General features: G+C 37.7%; 1 protein-coding gene across 9 annotated transcripts in view; it reads left to right on the forward strand.

The window, feature by feature from the left end:
• EPB41 (erythrocyte membrane protein band 4.1) overlaps window positions 1–15663 on the forward strand; it is a 177594-nt gene that overhangs the window by 35371 nt on the left and 126560 nt on the right. The window lies entirely within an intron of this gene.

Genomic DNA, 15663 nt, shown 5'->3' on the forward strand with positions numbered 1-15663 from the left:
ATTCCCCAACCTGTAATCCTAGCACTGCTGCTGCTGCTGCTAAGTCACGTCAGTCAGGTCCGACTCTGTGAGACCCCATAGACGGCAGCCCACCAGGCTCCCGTCACTGGGATTCTCCAGGCAAGAACACTGGAGTGGGCAGTCCTAGCACTAGGCACCACTAACTACTCTGTGTCTCTGTAAATCAGTCTGTTCTGAACTTTTCATATAAATGGAATCATATCTGGCCTTTTGTGGTTAGCATCTTTCAGTTAGCATAGCATTTTTAGGGTTTGTCTATGCAGTATTGTATCAATAGCTCATACCTTTTCATTGCTGAGTAATATTCCATTGTATGGCCATGCTACCTTTTATTTATTCATGTTATCAGCTAGTGGACATTTGGATTGTTTTCACTTCTTGACTATTATGAATAATGCTGCTGTGGCCACTCAGGTACAGGTTTTTGCGTGAACATGTGTTTTCATTTTTCCTGAGTATGTACATAGGAATGGGATCCCAGGCCTTACGGTAATTCTGTGTTAACATTTTGTAGAACTGTCCTTGATTGGTTTTAACCATGTTTTCCTCTTTGACTGCATGACTTTCTATTTTTTGCTATGGCTGACAGGCATAGCCATCTTCACTGTTAGTTACCAACAGCTTACTGAATTTCTTTTTATTATCTTCTTACGGTTCAGCTGTATCCTGTTTTGCTCAAATCGATAGTCATTGCAAATGAATCTCTTGTGTTGTTTTTTAATAGATTATACCACCTATCCATGAAATGTTCTTTTCTATTTCATCACCCTTGTTACTTGTAGTCTCTCCCTGGCTGAAGGTGGGTTTAGAAATAAAAGTTCTAAATAAGTTCTATTGAAATTTGATCCATACTTTGGTCTACTCTACCTGGTTATGAATAATACTGAAGATCTATGATAGGAGGAGAGGTACTTAAATGAATAAATATTTGGTACTAAATGTATGAGGCAGGCTAAATTATTCCATCCATATTCAAAATGCTTAACAACAGGGGCTTTTAAAATGAAAAGAATACAAAATTAGAGATAAAAACAAATGTTTATTCAGAATGAGAAAATAAACCACAACAAATTATATTTTTTATTTATTTTTCTGTTGGTTGTGCCACGTGGCTTGTAAGATGTTAGTTTTCCAACCAGAGATTGATCCCGGCCCCTGGCAGTGAGAGCTCTGAGTCCTAATCACTGGACCACCAGGGAATTCCCTAAACTATATATTTTAAAAGCTGAAAAACCCAAGCATCACAAAATTCAGAAAAACAGAATAATATTTTTTAACTACCTGATATGCTGCTATAATTTCCCCTATATTCATGCTGCTAAAGATTTTCATATTATGACTTTGTAATATCATTTTTATAGTGACTATAGAAAGATAATTCAGTCTTTTATCTACCACTTGGCCTTGGCAGGGACCAATACAAATGAGGACCTTGAAGCTTAAGCTTCTTTAGCTTTATAATAAACCTACCTCTGCATAGTAAATAAGCTTAAAATATCATCTAGGAGATTGTAAAATGCTTATTCTGTGTTCTAATCATTGATTATAATTATTTATTAAAAGATACTTCCTGTGAATCATTCTTGGATTTAATGTTTAATTATCCATTTATCTTTGTAAATTTTTATAATATCTTTTCTTTCAGGAGTGTACAGTACTAATGACTCATCCTTAACTGTAAAGGGTTTTTTTTTTAACTCCTTCGCCCATCCCAGATGCAGATACTAGCTGGGTATTTTGTAGAATGCCCTTTATTTTGTCAGGTTTTTTTTTTTTTTTCCATGGTTAGATAGGTTGTGCATTTTGGGGGAGAATACCATAGAGGTAATGTGTCCTCATCACATCATGTCAGGAGATATATGGTATCAGTAGTTATTATTCTTGGTTAAGGTAAAGTCTGGGCTTCCCTCGTTGCTTAGCTGGTAAAGAATCCACCTGCAATGCAGGAGACTCCGGTTCGATTCCTGGGTTGGAAAGATCTCCTGGAAAAGGGATAAGATACCCACTCCAGTATTCTTGGACTTCTCTGGTAGCTCAGCTGCTAAAGAATACTCCTGCAATGTGGGAGACGTGGGTTCGATCCCTGGTTTGGGAAGATCCCCTGGGGAAGGGAATGGTTGCCTACTCCAGTATGCTGGCCTGGAGAACTCTATGGACTGTATAGTCCACGGGGTTGCAAAGAGTCGGACATGACTGAGTGACTTTCAGTTTCACTAAGATAAAGTCTGCTAGGTTTCTCCACTGTAAAGTTACTAATTTTTTTGTGTGTTTTCTAAATATCTCCTTTTCCTAAAAAGTGAGTCCCTAAGTCCAGCCTAGATTAAAGGTGGCAGAAATCAAGCCCCATCTCCTGAAGGGGAGAATCTGAAAAAATTTATGGGCGTATGTTAAAACTGCCACAGGAATTAATAAATATTTTGGGGGAGATACTTTGAAACTATGCAGATATCATGTGTGCACTCAGTCTTGTCCAACTCTTTGTGACCCCATGAACTATATAGCCCTCTAGGCTCCTTTGGGCATGGAATTCTCCAGGCAAGAATACTGGAGCGGGTTACCATTTCCTTCTCCAGGGGATCTTCCCAACCCCAGGATCGAACCTGTGTCACTTGCGTCTCCTGCATTGGCAAGTGGATTCTTTACCAGCTGAGCCAGGGGGAGGCCCTGCAAGTATCCTGTTTCTCTGTAAAGTTTTGCTGACTACTTTTAGTCTTCATCAGGGATGTTGCCTGCAGTGGCTGTTGCTGTGGTGTTCTAATGGTGATTTTCTGTTTTGGGAGGGTTTCTAAAAGCTAATTACAGGGCCCTATCCTGACAGTTCCTGATTCAGTAGGTCTGAGTGGGGCCTGAGAATCTGCATTTCTAGCAAGTCCCCAGTGACACGTTGATGCTGGTCTGGGAATTTGAGAATCACCAATAGAAAGCATTATCATAATCTCAGCAAGTTCCCTGGTGTCCTCCCCAGCTAATCCCTGCCTCCCTACCCCACTTTAGGAGGCAATCTCTTTTCTGATTTTTGTGTCTTTTTAGTTACATGCTAAACACAATGAATCTCTTTAGGAAAACTCAATTGATGAAAATCCAAATTTTAAAAAAGATAAATTGGGAGAGTTGATAGTTTGTTAACTTTATCATTATTGTTTATTTATTGGCCGTGCTGGGTCATCTTTGCCGCGCAGGGGCTTTCTTTTGTTTTGGCGAGCAGGGGCCACTCTGGACTTGCAGTGCGGGGGCTTACTGCGGGGGCTTCTCTTGGTGCCGAGCGGCAGCCCACGGGTTCGGTGGTTTCGGCTCTCGGGCTCTAGAGCATGGGCTGAGAAGTTGTAGTGCGTGATCTTAGTTGCTCCACAGCATGTGGAACCCAGACCAGGGGTCAAACCGGCGTCCTCTGCATTGCAAGGCAGATTCTTAACCACCGGACCACCAGGGAAGCCCCAGGGAGAATTGATTCTCATCAAAGAAGGATTTCTTTCATTTTCTTCTGAAAACTTTTGCAGATATATGTGACATATACTGCCTTATATAATTTTTCCTGTATGTGACAAGATTGTAAGTGTGGGGACTTAGTCTTGTACTTTGTCACAGTCCCTGTGGCATCTAGAAATTTTAGACATGGTCAATACATATTCTTTGTTTTTTTTGGCCATGCCGCCTGGCATGTGGGGGTCTCAGTTCCCCCACCAGGATTAAAACCCCTGCCCCCTGTGTTGCGAGTGCTGAGGCTTAACCCCTGGACTGCCAGGGAAATCCATACTGTTTTTTTTTAAGTCTTTGTTTCCTTTGCTCCCTTTTTACTAACCTTTAAAATAGCAGATGATTTCTCATTTAGATTTCTCTTCTACTTCATTTTAAATTATCTAGAAAAACAGGTATGACAAATGATAGATCATTGACTCTCAGAAGAGACAGTGTTCTATGACCAAGACAGACTGGTTTTACTTTAGTGTATAAAAATAGACCTTCCAACACATTGAAAAACTTTGCCTTTTTCTCCATATTTTATCCTCTATTTTTCTGAGATTTTATGTATTCTTAGAGGTTCTATTAGGGCTTCCCAGGTGGCACTCGTGGTAAAGAATCCCCGTGCCAATGCAGGAGATGCAAGAGATAAGGGTACGATTCTTGGTTGAAGCAGTTGACTCTAAGGTCTGCATTTTCCAGTCTTGACTTCCATATTCCATTTCTGTCTTTTCACTGTCTCTGGGATAACTCTGTTTGGATATTTTGTGCCATCACCTCTCTCCACCATTCATTTTTCCAATATTTTATTCTTTGCTAGTCACTGTACTAGAAATAAGAATTTCAGAGATGAAAACGGCACAATTGCTACCTTCAAGGATACTACCAGCAAAAGTGGGAATAGCTCCATAAGGAGATATGCACAGGATATTATGGGATTACAGAGGAGGAACACCAAGGAAGAAAAGAAAATTCTACTAGGCACAAGGGAGTGGCCAAAGGAAGGCCTTCCAAGAAGTGATTGATTAAATTCTCGAAGGACACATGAAAATAGCGTTGTTCTGACTCTATTATAAATGGAATTGTTTTCCTAATTTCATTTTTGCATTGTTTATTGCTTATGTATTCATTTTAAAAAACATTTATTTATTTATTTTTGGCTGCACTGGGTCTTTGTTACTGTACATAAGCTTTTTCTAGTTGCGGCAAGCTGGAGCTACTCTCTAGTTGCAGTGCATGAGCTTCTCATTTCGGTGGCTTCGGTTCTAGAGTGTGTGGGCTCAGTAGTTGTGGCACATGGGCTCAGTAGTTGCAACTCCCAGGCTCTAGAATGTGGGCTCATTGTGGCCCAGGGGCTTAGTTGCCCCACGGCATGTGGAATCTTCCCAGAGCAGGGTTCGAACCTGTGTCCCCTTCATTGGTTAACCACTGGACCACCATGGAAGTCTGAAATACAATTGGGTTTTTGAATGTTGATCTTGTATCCTGCAATCTTGCTGGACTTGCTTATTGTAGTAGGTTTGTGTGTGTGTGTATGTGTGAATTCCGTAGAATTTTCACTGTACAAGATTATGTCATCTGTAAATTGATATAATCTTACTTCTCCCTTTCTAATCTGTATCATTTTTATATATTTTTCTTGCTTGATTGCCTTGACTGGAACTTTAAGTACAATGTCAAATAGGAGTGGTAAGAGCAAACATCCTCGTTTTGTTCCTGATATTAGGGAGAAAGCTTTTTCCCTGTGTGTGGTATGTATTGATGTTAGTGGTAAGTTTTTCATACTCTTCATCAGATTGAGGAAGTCTTCATCTATTCCTTGTTTGTTTTATTTTTTTAAATCATGAAAGGGTGTTGACTTTTGTCAGATGCTTTTTCTGCATCTATCGAGATGATCATGAAGAACTTTTATTTTATTAATATGGTGTATTACATTGATTGATTTTTGTATATTGATCCAAACTTTCAAAGAAAAAAATGTAATTTCATTGGTTTTCTCTGTTGGTTCTCTGTTCTCCATGTTGTTTATTTCCACTCTTACCTTTTCTCCCCACTTTTACTGTTTTTTTTCTTTTGTTTTAGTTAGCTTTCTCTTCTTTTTTCCAGTTTCTTAAGGTAGAAGTTTAGGTTATTGATTTGGTACCTTTTTTCTTTCTTAGTGTTCTTTTTTGTTTATAGCTGTAAGTTTCCCTCAGACCATTGGTTTCTCTGCATACCATAAGTATGTTGTGTTTTCATTTTCATTCATTTCAAAGTATTTTCTAATTTCTTTAGTGATTTCTTATTTGATCCGTTAGTTATTTAGAAGTGTATTGTTTAATTTTCACATTTGTGAATTCTCCAAATTTCACTCCATTGTTGATTTCTAATTTTATTCCATGTGATCAGAGAATATACTTTGTATGACTTTGATCACTTCAAATTTATTGGGGCTTGTTTTATGGTCTAATTTATGTCTTTTTTTGAGAATGCTCTGTGTGCACTTGAGAAGAATATGTATTTTTCTGTTGTTGAATGGAGTTTTCTCTAAGATGTCTGTGAGGCATAGTTAGTTGGTTTATTCTGTTCTGAAAGTCTTCTTTTTCCTTGTTGGTCTTCTGTCTCGTGGTTCTGGCCATCACTGAAAGTACTTTTAAGACCTTGATATTTAAAAATTTTAAAGGGCCAGTACAGTATTCTTGCCTGTAAAATGCCAGGGACAGAGGAACCTGGCAGGCTTTGGGCAGGACTTCGTGAAAGTGGTTCATTTCTGCTCCACGTGGTGTGAGCTCGGGCAGCTCATCTCTCTTTCTTGCAGTGTAAGTACCAGTGGCTGGCTGGAGCTGGAGGATACAGGTTGGCCTTTGGTTCATGTCTGACGCTTCAGCTGGGGCGGTTCATCATCGGGAGGCTGGCTGGAAAACAGGGCCTCATACTGTGACTCTAATACTTGATAGGAAGAGTTGGTGGCTGTCTTTGTAAGCAAACTGCCATAGCTCTTAAACAAACGTTAAATTGGGCTGAGAGCTTAAATCTTGAATTTAACTGTTCGTTCCTTTTTTGTACACTACTTTCAAAATAATTCTTGGAAGTGCTCTGATGAAACTTAGGTAACTAACATTAAAATATGTCACCTGAAATCAGATAGCAAAATATTTCTTGGGAAATGATTGAAATAACCAGTTTTGATGTTATGTTTGGTTGGTTCAAGGCTTGATTTTGAAATCAAGTCTGTTGGGGAAACTTTTCTAGTCTGGTTCCAATTACATTTATTTATAAGATGAGTTATTCTAGTCCTAAGTAGGGAAATCAAAATATTCAGAGATTGGTTGTATGTTGCGTGACTAAAAGAAAATGTTTACAACTGTCTGACTTGTGATGTGCCAGGAAATGTGTGTTAGGATATTCAATGTGTTGCTTGATAAGAAAATGAAAGCATGACGTTTACTTTTTTTTTTTAACTGGGGAGTTTTCATGTCCCAAGGTCTTAATGAATGAATTACCCATTACCCAGAGGTATGGGATATGAAAAGCACATAAGAAGGTCCCAAGGAAAATCACTAGATGGTGATTTTGTCTTTGAGACATATTTCTTAGTATTTAAGAGTATACCAGATTATAAATACCTTTTATTGTGGAGACAAACAATGAGGAAGAGTGAGTTGTAGGTAGTTGTAGGGGAGATTTTATTAAATGAATATTCTTTGGAGGAAAAGCTTTTTTATTGAGTCTGTACTGAGTTTTAAAAGATATTTGTCAAAAATTACCTATACCATGTTATTAATTTGTCAGCAGAAATAGTTTTCTGCAAAGAAGATCCATAGAAATAAATGACTTAAAATGCCTTGTCTGTTTAAATTTTAAAAGTAATAACTGGAATTTCAGAAATTTGGAGCAAAATAGAAAAGTATAATGCAAAGTTAAAAATTACCCATAATCATAAAATATCAGTAGCACTGTAAACATATTGATGGTATTTCTCTCTGGCCTTTTATATTTTCATTTTTTTGAGATAATATGGAGCCTTATGGATTTCATCCCTCCAACCCCTCTCATTCTGATTTCTTTGGGAAGTCTTACTTTGTTCTTTTAATTATAATAGGAATAAAAATAGGAAACTCAGTTTATTAGAAAAAAGAGAAAAGAAAAATTCTTTCCCTACATACATGCCAGGAGTATAGCTTTCAACCCTGGTCTATGGAACAAACAAAGAAAATCTAAAGCCTTTGAAGATAACAGTTCATTTGGTTCTAAGGGAGAAAATCAAGATTTCAAAATGAATTTGTAGAAGCAGAATATAATTCTATTTATAACATCTATAAATTTGGGAGTAATAAAAGTAGTTTTTAATAGTGATGATATGAACTGAATTGCTTCCGATTATGCTATGATTGGCTTTATATCCATGCAACCCCTATTGTTACTTGGTTAGTTATCAGGTGATAATTACATGCAGACCATCCTTTTATAATATGTGTTGCTGAGGAGAACCTCACCTAGGATAGAAGTTGTCATTTTTTCCTTTTTCTCTTTCTTCTCCTTCATCCTCCCTTTGTCCTTTTTCCTCCTTTGCTCCCTCCCCTTCCCCCTCCATCTCTCTCCTCTCCTTCTTCATGTTGATAAAGATGGTGTATATATCTTTAAGGATGTTCAGTTCAGTTCAACCTGCTACATGATATGAGTTCAGTTAATGTTTGTTTATGATAAGGACTACTTGGCAGTTTTTAGACTGATGGTTTTTAAAGGAGTTGTTTCCCCACCCAGAATATTGTAAACGGAAATAGATAGAAGAATATCTTACACTGTAACATAGTGACCTCTAAAGGAAACAAAAGGAGTTTTATAACTCTAAAAGAAAAAAGTAGTGTGCACCAGTAGAATGTACTAGGTATAGGTATTTAATGTTCTTTTTCTTTTATTTTCTTTAAGTTACAAGATGAGCTATACTTATTGTATTGATGTGTATTACGAAGTTATCGTTCGATCTGTTAACAGCTGATTAGACCTGCACTTGCAGTAGTGACGCCACTTTTCCTTTCATTCTGGTAGCAACGTGTTTTGTTTCACGCCTCCTTCTGTCCCCAACACTCAGCATAAAGCTCTGGCCAATAAAAATCAAGTAATGAAGAGGATGGCTAGCAGGTTCAACTCTCAAAGGGCTCTCCAAGGGTTCACTGGCCTCATTTGTGCGCTTGATCTATTATAGACATTTATAAGGGCAAGTTGGGTCTCAGTGAATACCTCAGGTGTTTTATGTTTTTAATGTGGCGTGAACTAAACCCACACAAGAGGAGAGAGGTGGAGAAGCCTGCATCGTGGCTGAAAGGAAAGCTCCTGTGTATGGCGAGAATAGGCAGAGTGAGGCGAAACAAGAAAAAGTCAGACAAGGGAGGACGCGTGCTTATTCAGAAGTGGGCATGGAGCAGCTGTGGGTATGTGCAAAAGTGGAGGCCAAATTAACGGATGAGTGTAACTTTAAATTCTTTGCTTAATTATGAATTTTAAATAGGCCTCTTAATCCCTGCAGGATGAATGGCTTTCTTTTTGTTAGGTACAGCTAGGGACTCTTCCAGTGTTTAGATGCTATTAAAAATGCAGCTAATTTTAGATATTCTATAGAATAGGTTGGAGATCTTAATGTTTACTTTTAGGATATTTCGTATTAATTCTGGTTAACTAAATTGCTTAAATTATTTTAGTGTATTGACCAGAGGGCATTTTGGTTTGCCACAAATTGAAGTTACTTAATAATTACAAATATGTGTTTTTCATGTTCTCTTTAAACATTTCCCAGATGCCTTATAAAACATCATTGTGGAGGTTGTCACATCTTAGCTTTTATACTATTCATACTATAGCAGTTATGCTTTCTATGTCTCAGATCATGTGGAAATTTTGTTTCTTTTAATTAAGCAATTTATAGCTGTGCTGGGTCTTCACTGTGCCCTGGCTTTTCTCTAGTTGCGGCAGGAGGGGGCTACTCCGTATTGTGGTGCTCGGGCTTCTCCTGCGGGGGCTTCTCGTCGTGGAGCTCGGGCTCTAGGGCGCACGGGTTTCATAGTTGCGGCTCCTGGGCCCTAGAGCACAGGCTCAGTCATTGTGGTTCAGGGGCTTAGCTGCTCTGCGGCACGTGGGGTCTTCCCCGACCAGGGATCGAACCCGTGTCTCCTGCATCGGCAGGTGGATTCTTTACCACTGAGTCACCGAGGAAGCCCAGAAATTTTGTTTCTTCAAATTTGTCATGACTTTGAGAGAAAACAAAGAGAATCAACAGTTCTTGGGAAGCTGGGAAGGGCAATACTATATTTACTTGTCTTAAGTGGTGAAAATTGGTTCTTGAAACTCTGAAATGGCAACTATGTGGGTGGAACAAGAATGGAATATCTTTTTATTTTTTTGAGTATCTTTTTTTAATGATTTAAATCAGCACTCAGTATCCTTTCACAGTCTTTTTATATGCCTAACATGTGACATTTGATACATTAAAAGAATATATGAAACATAAAATGTAATTTAGAAAGTATAATAATAAAAGGAATACTTGTGAACCTACTATCAACTTAAGAACTAGGACATTACCAGTACTACTCCACTTTCCTATCCATTCTCCTGCCTTCCCCTCAGAGATAACTGCTGCTGTGCATTTTGTATTTTCATTAATTAAAAAAATAATCTATTATATATGTATCCTTATAATTATAGCATTTAGTTTTGCTTGTTTTGAGATTTATGAAAATGGTGTGTTTTGAATTCTGCTATTTGCTTTTTTCACTCTACGTTGTTTCTAAGAGGTCCATTTATGTTACTTCATGTGATTGTAGTTGATTCACTTTTACCATGAAATAATATTCCATTGTGTAACTGCTTCTCCATTAATGTGTTCGTTTTCTCGATGACAGACATGGCCATGCCACCGTAAACATTTTTGTACACATCTACTTGTGTTTGTGTGTGTTGGATGAGTAGCCGTGGATGAGCACCTCAGCGTTTCTCTAGGGTAGATACTCAGGAGTAGAACTGCTGCCTGGAAAAATTTCATGGGCAGAGGAGCCTGGTGGGCTATAGTTCATGAGGTGGCAAAGAGTCAGACATGACTGACCACACGAGAGACAGAGAGAGCATATGTGTTTGGCCCTACAAGATTATACCAGGCATGGTACTAAGAACTAGTATTTAATAATCAGAACAACTCATGACTTAGCAACAGTTTAATAAAGAAACAGTGGCTTAGAGATGCTGCGTGTCCAAGAATGGGTAGACAGTTGGCTGAAGAGGTTCAGACTCATGTTTGTCTAATTTAGAACCAGACTCTTAAAATCAATTGTTTTGCCTTTCCCTGGTAAGTGTCCATAGCCAGATTTTTTATATGGTGTATCAGAATGCTTTTTCATGTGAATGTTTAAGTCATGGATCTATTTTAGAGAGGAAAAACCTATGTGTATTGTTGTTGTTTAGTCGCTAAGTCATGTCTGACTGTGACCCCATGGACTCAGCACGCCAGGCTCCCCTGTCCTTCACTATCTCCTGGAGTTCGCTCAGATTTGTGTCTGTTGAGTTGGGGATTCTATCTAACCATCTTATCCTCTGCTGCCCTGTTCACCTTTTGCCTATGTGTATATTTAAAAAAAAAAAAAGCTTTCTTGGTCCCATGAAATTAGAGACCTGGTCTTCTAAATTTATGCTCTCCCAGCCTTAACATATGGCTTCTATTCTGAAGGTCGTAAGATGATTACTTATGCCCTAGCCAGCCATCTGTGTTCTAGGCAAGAAGGCAGTGGGGGAGGGTAGAAGGCCAAAGGGCAGTGACTTCCATTTATATCCTACGGGTCACCTCTGTCCGTGAGGAGAGCTGGGAAATGTAGCCTTTTAGTTGGGCACATTCTGCTCTTAATTATATGAGGATTTTGTTAATAAGAAAAAGAGAGTGACATATAGGACAGGCACCCAGCAGTTTCCACACATGCCTATCAAGGCCAAGTGAAGAAATACAGCCCTCTTCCATTTACCAAGGATGGTATTATAATTGTTGCTTTTTAATTATTGAGGAAAATGTGCTTATAAAAAACCTACTTGTACATGTGATTAGTAATCAGATTGAACCCAGCATCAGGTTGAAATTGTAGGTAGACTCACGAAATTTTAGTTTATTTTTGCATTATCCCATTTTATGTTAGTGCTTAGAAGTAGGGCAGGTTTTAAGCAAAAAAGATACCAAAAAATGAAATGATCTGATATATTTTGGAGACAATGAAGCAAGAGACTGAAAGGAGAACAATAATAGAGCAGAAGCAAATCAGTTAGAAAAGCCTTGAAATGAGAGGATAGCTATATGGCCCAGAATTGGTCTAGAAAAAGATTTTAGCTTCTGAATATTTCTTGAAACCAGGAGAGTTCAAATTCAGAAAATATTTGAAAACTAATGTTACCTACCCTTTGAAGGCAACCTATGGAGAAACAGAGATGACTTTGTCTTCTTACTTATGAGGAGAATGAAGAAAAAGATGTCTACTTTACACTGGGACTATGAGCAAGGGCAGGACTAAAAGAAAAACAAAATTGTAGCCTATGTATTAAACTGGGCCAAACTGAGTTGTGTAATGGGATTTATAATTCACTACATAATGTGGTAATGTAAGTTTTTTTCTGTTCCTGAACTGTAGGGATTCTTTTTTTCCCCGGTTATCAAATATTATCAAAGTGATAACACTCACATTGTAAATCTGGAAAATACAAGAAAGGGGAAAGGAAAAACATCCCTTTACAGAAAGATAAGCACCATTTATTCAAGAGAACATTTTAAAATATGCAGTATCCATAATGTCAGTGTTAGGCTATCAATTTTGTATATTATGCACGTTTCAAGAGAAAAGCATTACAGATAGTGGCTGCTCTCTAGAAGTTTTTCTCTTTATTTACCCATTTCTTTTTGTTAATAAATTACTTATATAAATTAGACTAAAGATAAAGATTTAATTAGTCTTTTCCTGGAAACAATGTGACAGATTTCATGCAGGACCTCAGCTGTGGTTTCTCCTTCTCCCCATTTAGGGGAGAAGTTGATAGAGTGGCTCCAGGGAAGAACTAGCATATGTATAAACACTACAACCACTTAATAACATGATGGGCAGCTGAGGTCATCAGCGTAATTATCTGTGTGGACCTAGACACTGAGATGGTCAAATACTGGTCATATTGTTGTTTCTTAGAGAATTATGAAGACTTCGGAAGGCTGATCTCGTCCCAAGAATGTACTTTAGCCATTTCTTTCCTTAAATTGCAAAGTACAGTGCTTAGATTTGGTTTTTAAGTTCTAAAAGTCCTAAATAGACTTAAATGTTGAGTCTTTTCCTGATTTCAGTATTTCAGGCAACACTTGGGACAAACGTTACTGTCATAGCTTTGCCAATCTCTTTAAACTTGATTTAGTTAAAAACCTATATAAAATTTTGAATAATTTTAAACATATATAATAGAATAGTTGACAGTGTACTGTAATGAACCCCAGGTACTCATCACCCAGCTTCAACAGCTATCGACTCACAGACAATCTTATTTCATCTCCATCATCCACCTGCTTCTCTTCCCCGTGTTATTGTGAAGCAAATCCAAGACATATAATTTTATATGTAATAGTTTGGTTTTTCTTTAGAGATAACTCTACTTAAAAAGCTTTAGATCCTGAACTTTCATTAATCTGTGTGTGTGTATGTGTGTGAGCCAGTGGTGAGTGATGTCATTTCAATCACATTTGCAGTAGAATCTTAACAGATTAGACATTCCAATTAGTGTGGTAAGAAATTTTCAGTTCCTGAGTAACATTTTTCTAAGGAAAAGCTCTAGCTTCATATGATACATTAATATTTCTATTTTACATTTCACAGATCTCCCACTTTTAGGGCTGAAAAAATTTTCACCAACTTGAAAAAACATGCAGAAGGGTGATTTCAGAGTTCACATATTTAAGGCCATGTTCAGTTTAGTTCAAGAACACATTTATTAAATAGCTCCTTTGTGTCACCAGCAACAAAAATAACTTATGCACAGTTCTAATTCAAGGAGCCCAGTCTCATGAAGTAATTTTCTACCTAAGGTTAAGATATTCAACTCTTATTTTCAACCTCTAACCATTAATTATGTAGACTTCTCTTTAGATAAAACATTTTAGTAGATCTTCAGGGGATAGTAACTATGATTTTACTAATTCTTGATTAGCAAAATACATGACAAAGCTATTATAAATCAGTACATCTTTTAAGTATATTTTTATTTTATTAAGCATAACAACATCTATATACATTTGAGAAACAGTAATATATATGGGGGCTTCCCAGGTGGCTCAGATGCAGGAGACCTAGGTTCGATCCCTGACTTGGAAAGATCCCCTGGAAAAGGAAATGGCAACCCACTCCAGTACTCTTGCCTGAAGAATTCCGTAGGCAGAGGAGCCTGGTGGGCTACAGTCCATGGGTTGCAAAGAGTTGGACACAACTGAGCGACTACAAAGTATATATGGGAGTCAATATTTAGTCTACAGGCAGTAGTGGTACATGTGGCTTTTTGAACGTCTTATAAACTTCAAGGCCTCCAACAGCCCATGGGGCCTTTACTTTCAATAAAATTGGTTATTATTTTTATTGTTAACAGCACTTGGTAGTGAATGCTCACAGACCGTTAAAATGGGAGTTTGTACAAGAATGAAGGAATTTTCATTCCTATTGCCATGAGGGAGAAAGGGGCAAATCTTTTCTTCCTATTTCTACTTGTAAATTAAATGTTAAGAAGTGAGTTGTTGTTTTGTTCTTTAAAATCTGATGATTTATTTCACTGCTTGACTCTCCTCCATTTTCTGAATGGGTGAGGCTTGGAATTTGACAAGGTTAATGACTGAAGGAAAAGTGATGTTGGGTGGGAGTCAGAGGAGACTGGGCGGTGATGGGACTAAACAAGGTCCAGAGATCCTGCTTGTGTATGTTGTCTGTGTAACTGTCTTAAGCACTGATGAATCAGATTGACTGAAAACCATGACTTAACAGGAAAATCACAGAAAACTGGTAAGTAACAAATACGATAACTTGTTGTAACTTGAGAAGCAATTCTCTCAACAAATCTTAGTTAACTTTATTAAGGATTGCTTTGGGACCTGTATTCATAATTTTACTTTGTCTCAAGTAAAGTAAGTCCCTCCTTGAAATTAGATGTGTATAGAGTAAGAGAAAGGGATAAATCAATCTGCTGTCAGTGTTGTGAGTCGGCTGCAGCTGCTGTGTAAAATGTTCCCATTTAGCTATTGAAGTCTTGTATGTGCAAAATATTCCTAATTTGTTAGGAACACACATGGCTGTGTGTGTATGCAATGTCATTGTGCTGTAGGCTGTTCTTTATTAGAAAAGTATAGATCCCTGTGGGGTACTAATTACAGCTTTGGCTAGCAAGCTGCAGAAAGGCAAATAACAAAGGCGAGGAAAATATGAAGAGAAAAGAGGGAGCGATCTGGGCTTTGCTGTTTTACACCTCTCGCATAAATGAGCCATGGTGTGAGTAAACACAGCTGTATGGAAAAATTAGTTTTGAGGAATTGAAAGTAAATAACTGCCGGCTTATTCAGCAGATCTAAGAACAAGAACTTTTTCTGGAAACTATAGAACTGTCACAGATTGATCTCTTTGTCTCTTGGGAAGTTGCTTGACATTAATCTTTGTGTTGGGTTACAGTTAGTGTTACTACTACGGCCTTTATGCAACACATAACTACAAATATCGTTTAGGAATTCCACAATTAGAGAATTATATGTAAAGGTTTGCTATTTATGTGACTATAAGATAATTCACAGTAAGAATCATCTAAAAATACTGAGCATCTACTGTGCATTTCCTCTGATTAGGTACTATGGAATGTAATGATAAACCCTGCTATCAAGGAGTTTGCAGTCTAGTAATATACATGAAATAAAGAGGACAAAGCAGAATTTAATAAAATGCTGGATAATGGGACATAAACAAGCTCTCTAAATTCCAAAAAGAGGAAGAGCAATTACTGAGGGCTAGAGTTTAGGGAAGGCTTCCTGGAAGAGCTGCAACTTGAATTTGGTCTTGAAATAAGCAGTGAAAATTCTATCAGCAAGACATGAAGAAAACTTTGCTTAAGAAAGGCTAGATTGTATATAGTGTGAAGAATGGATTGGAGTGTGGTTGAATGTGGAATGTG

Source organism: Muntiacus reevesi, chromosome 3 (genome assembly GCF_963930625.1).
Source record: "Muntiacus reevesi chromosome 3, mMunRee1.1, whole genome shotgun sequence".
Lineage (NCBI taxonomy): Eukaryota > Metazoa > Chordata > Mammalia > Artiodactyla > Cervidae > Muntiacus > Muntiacus reevesi.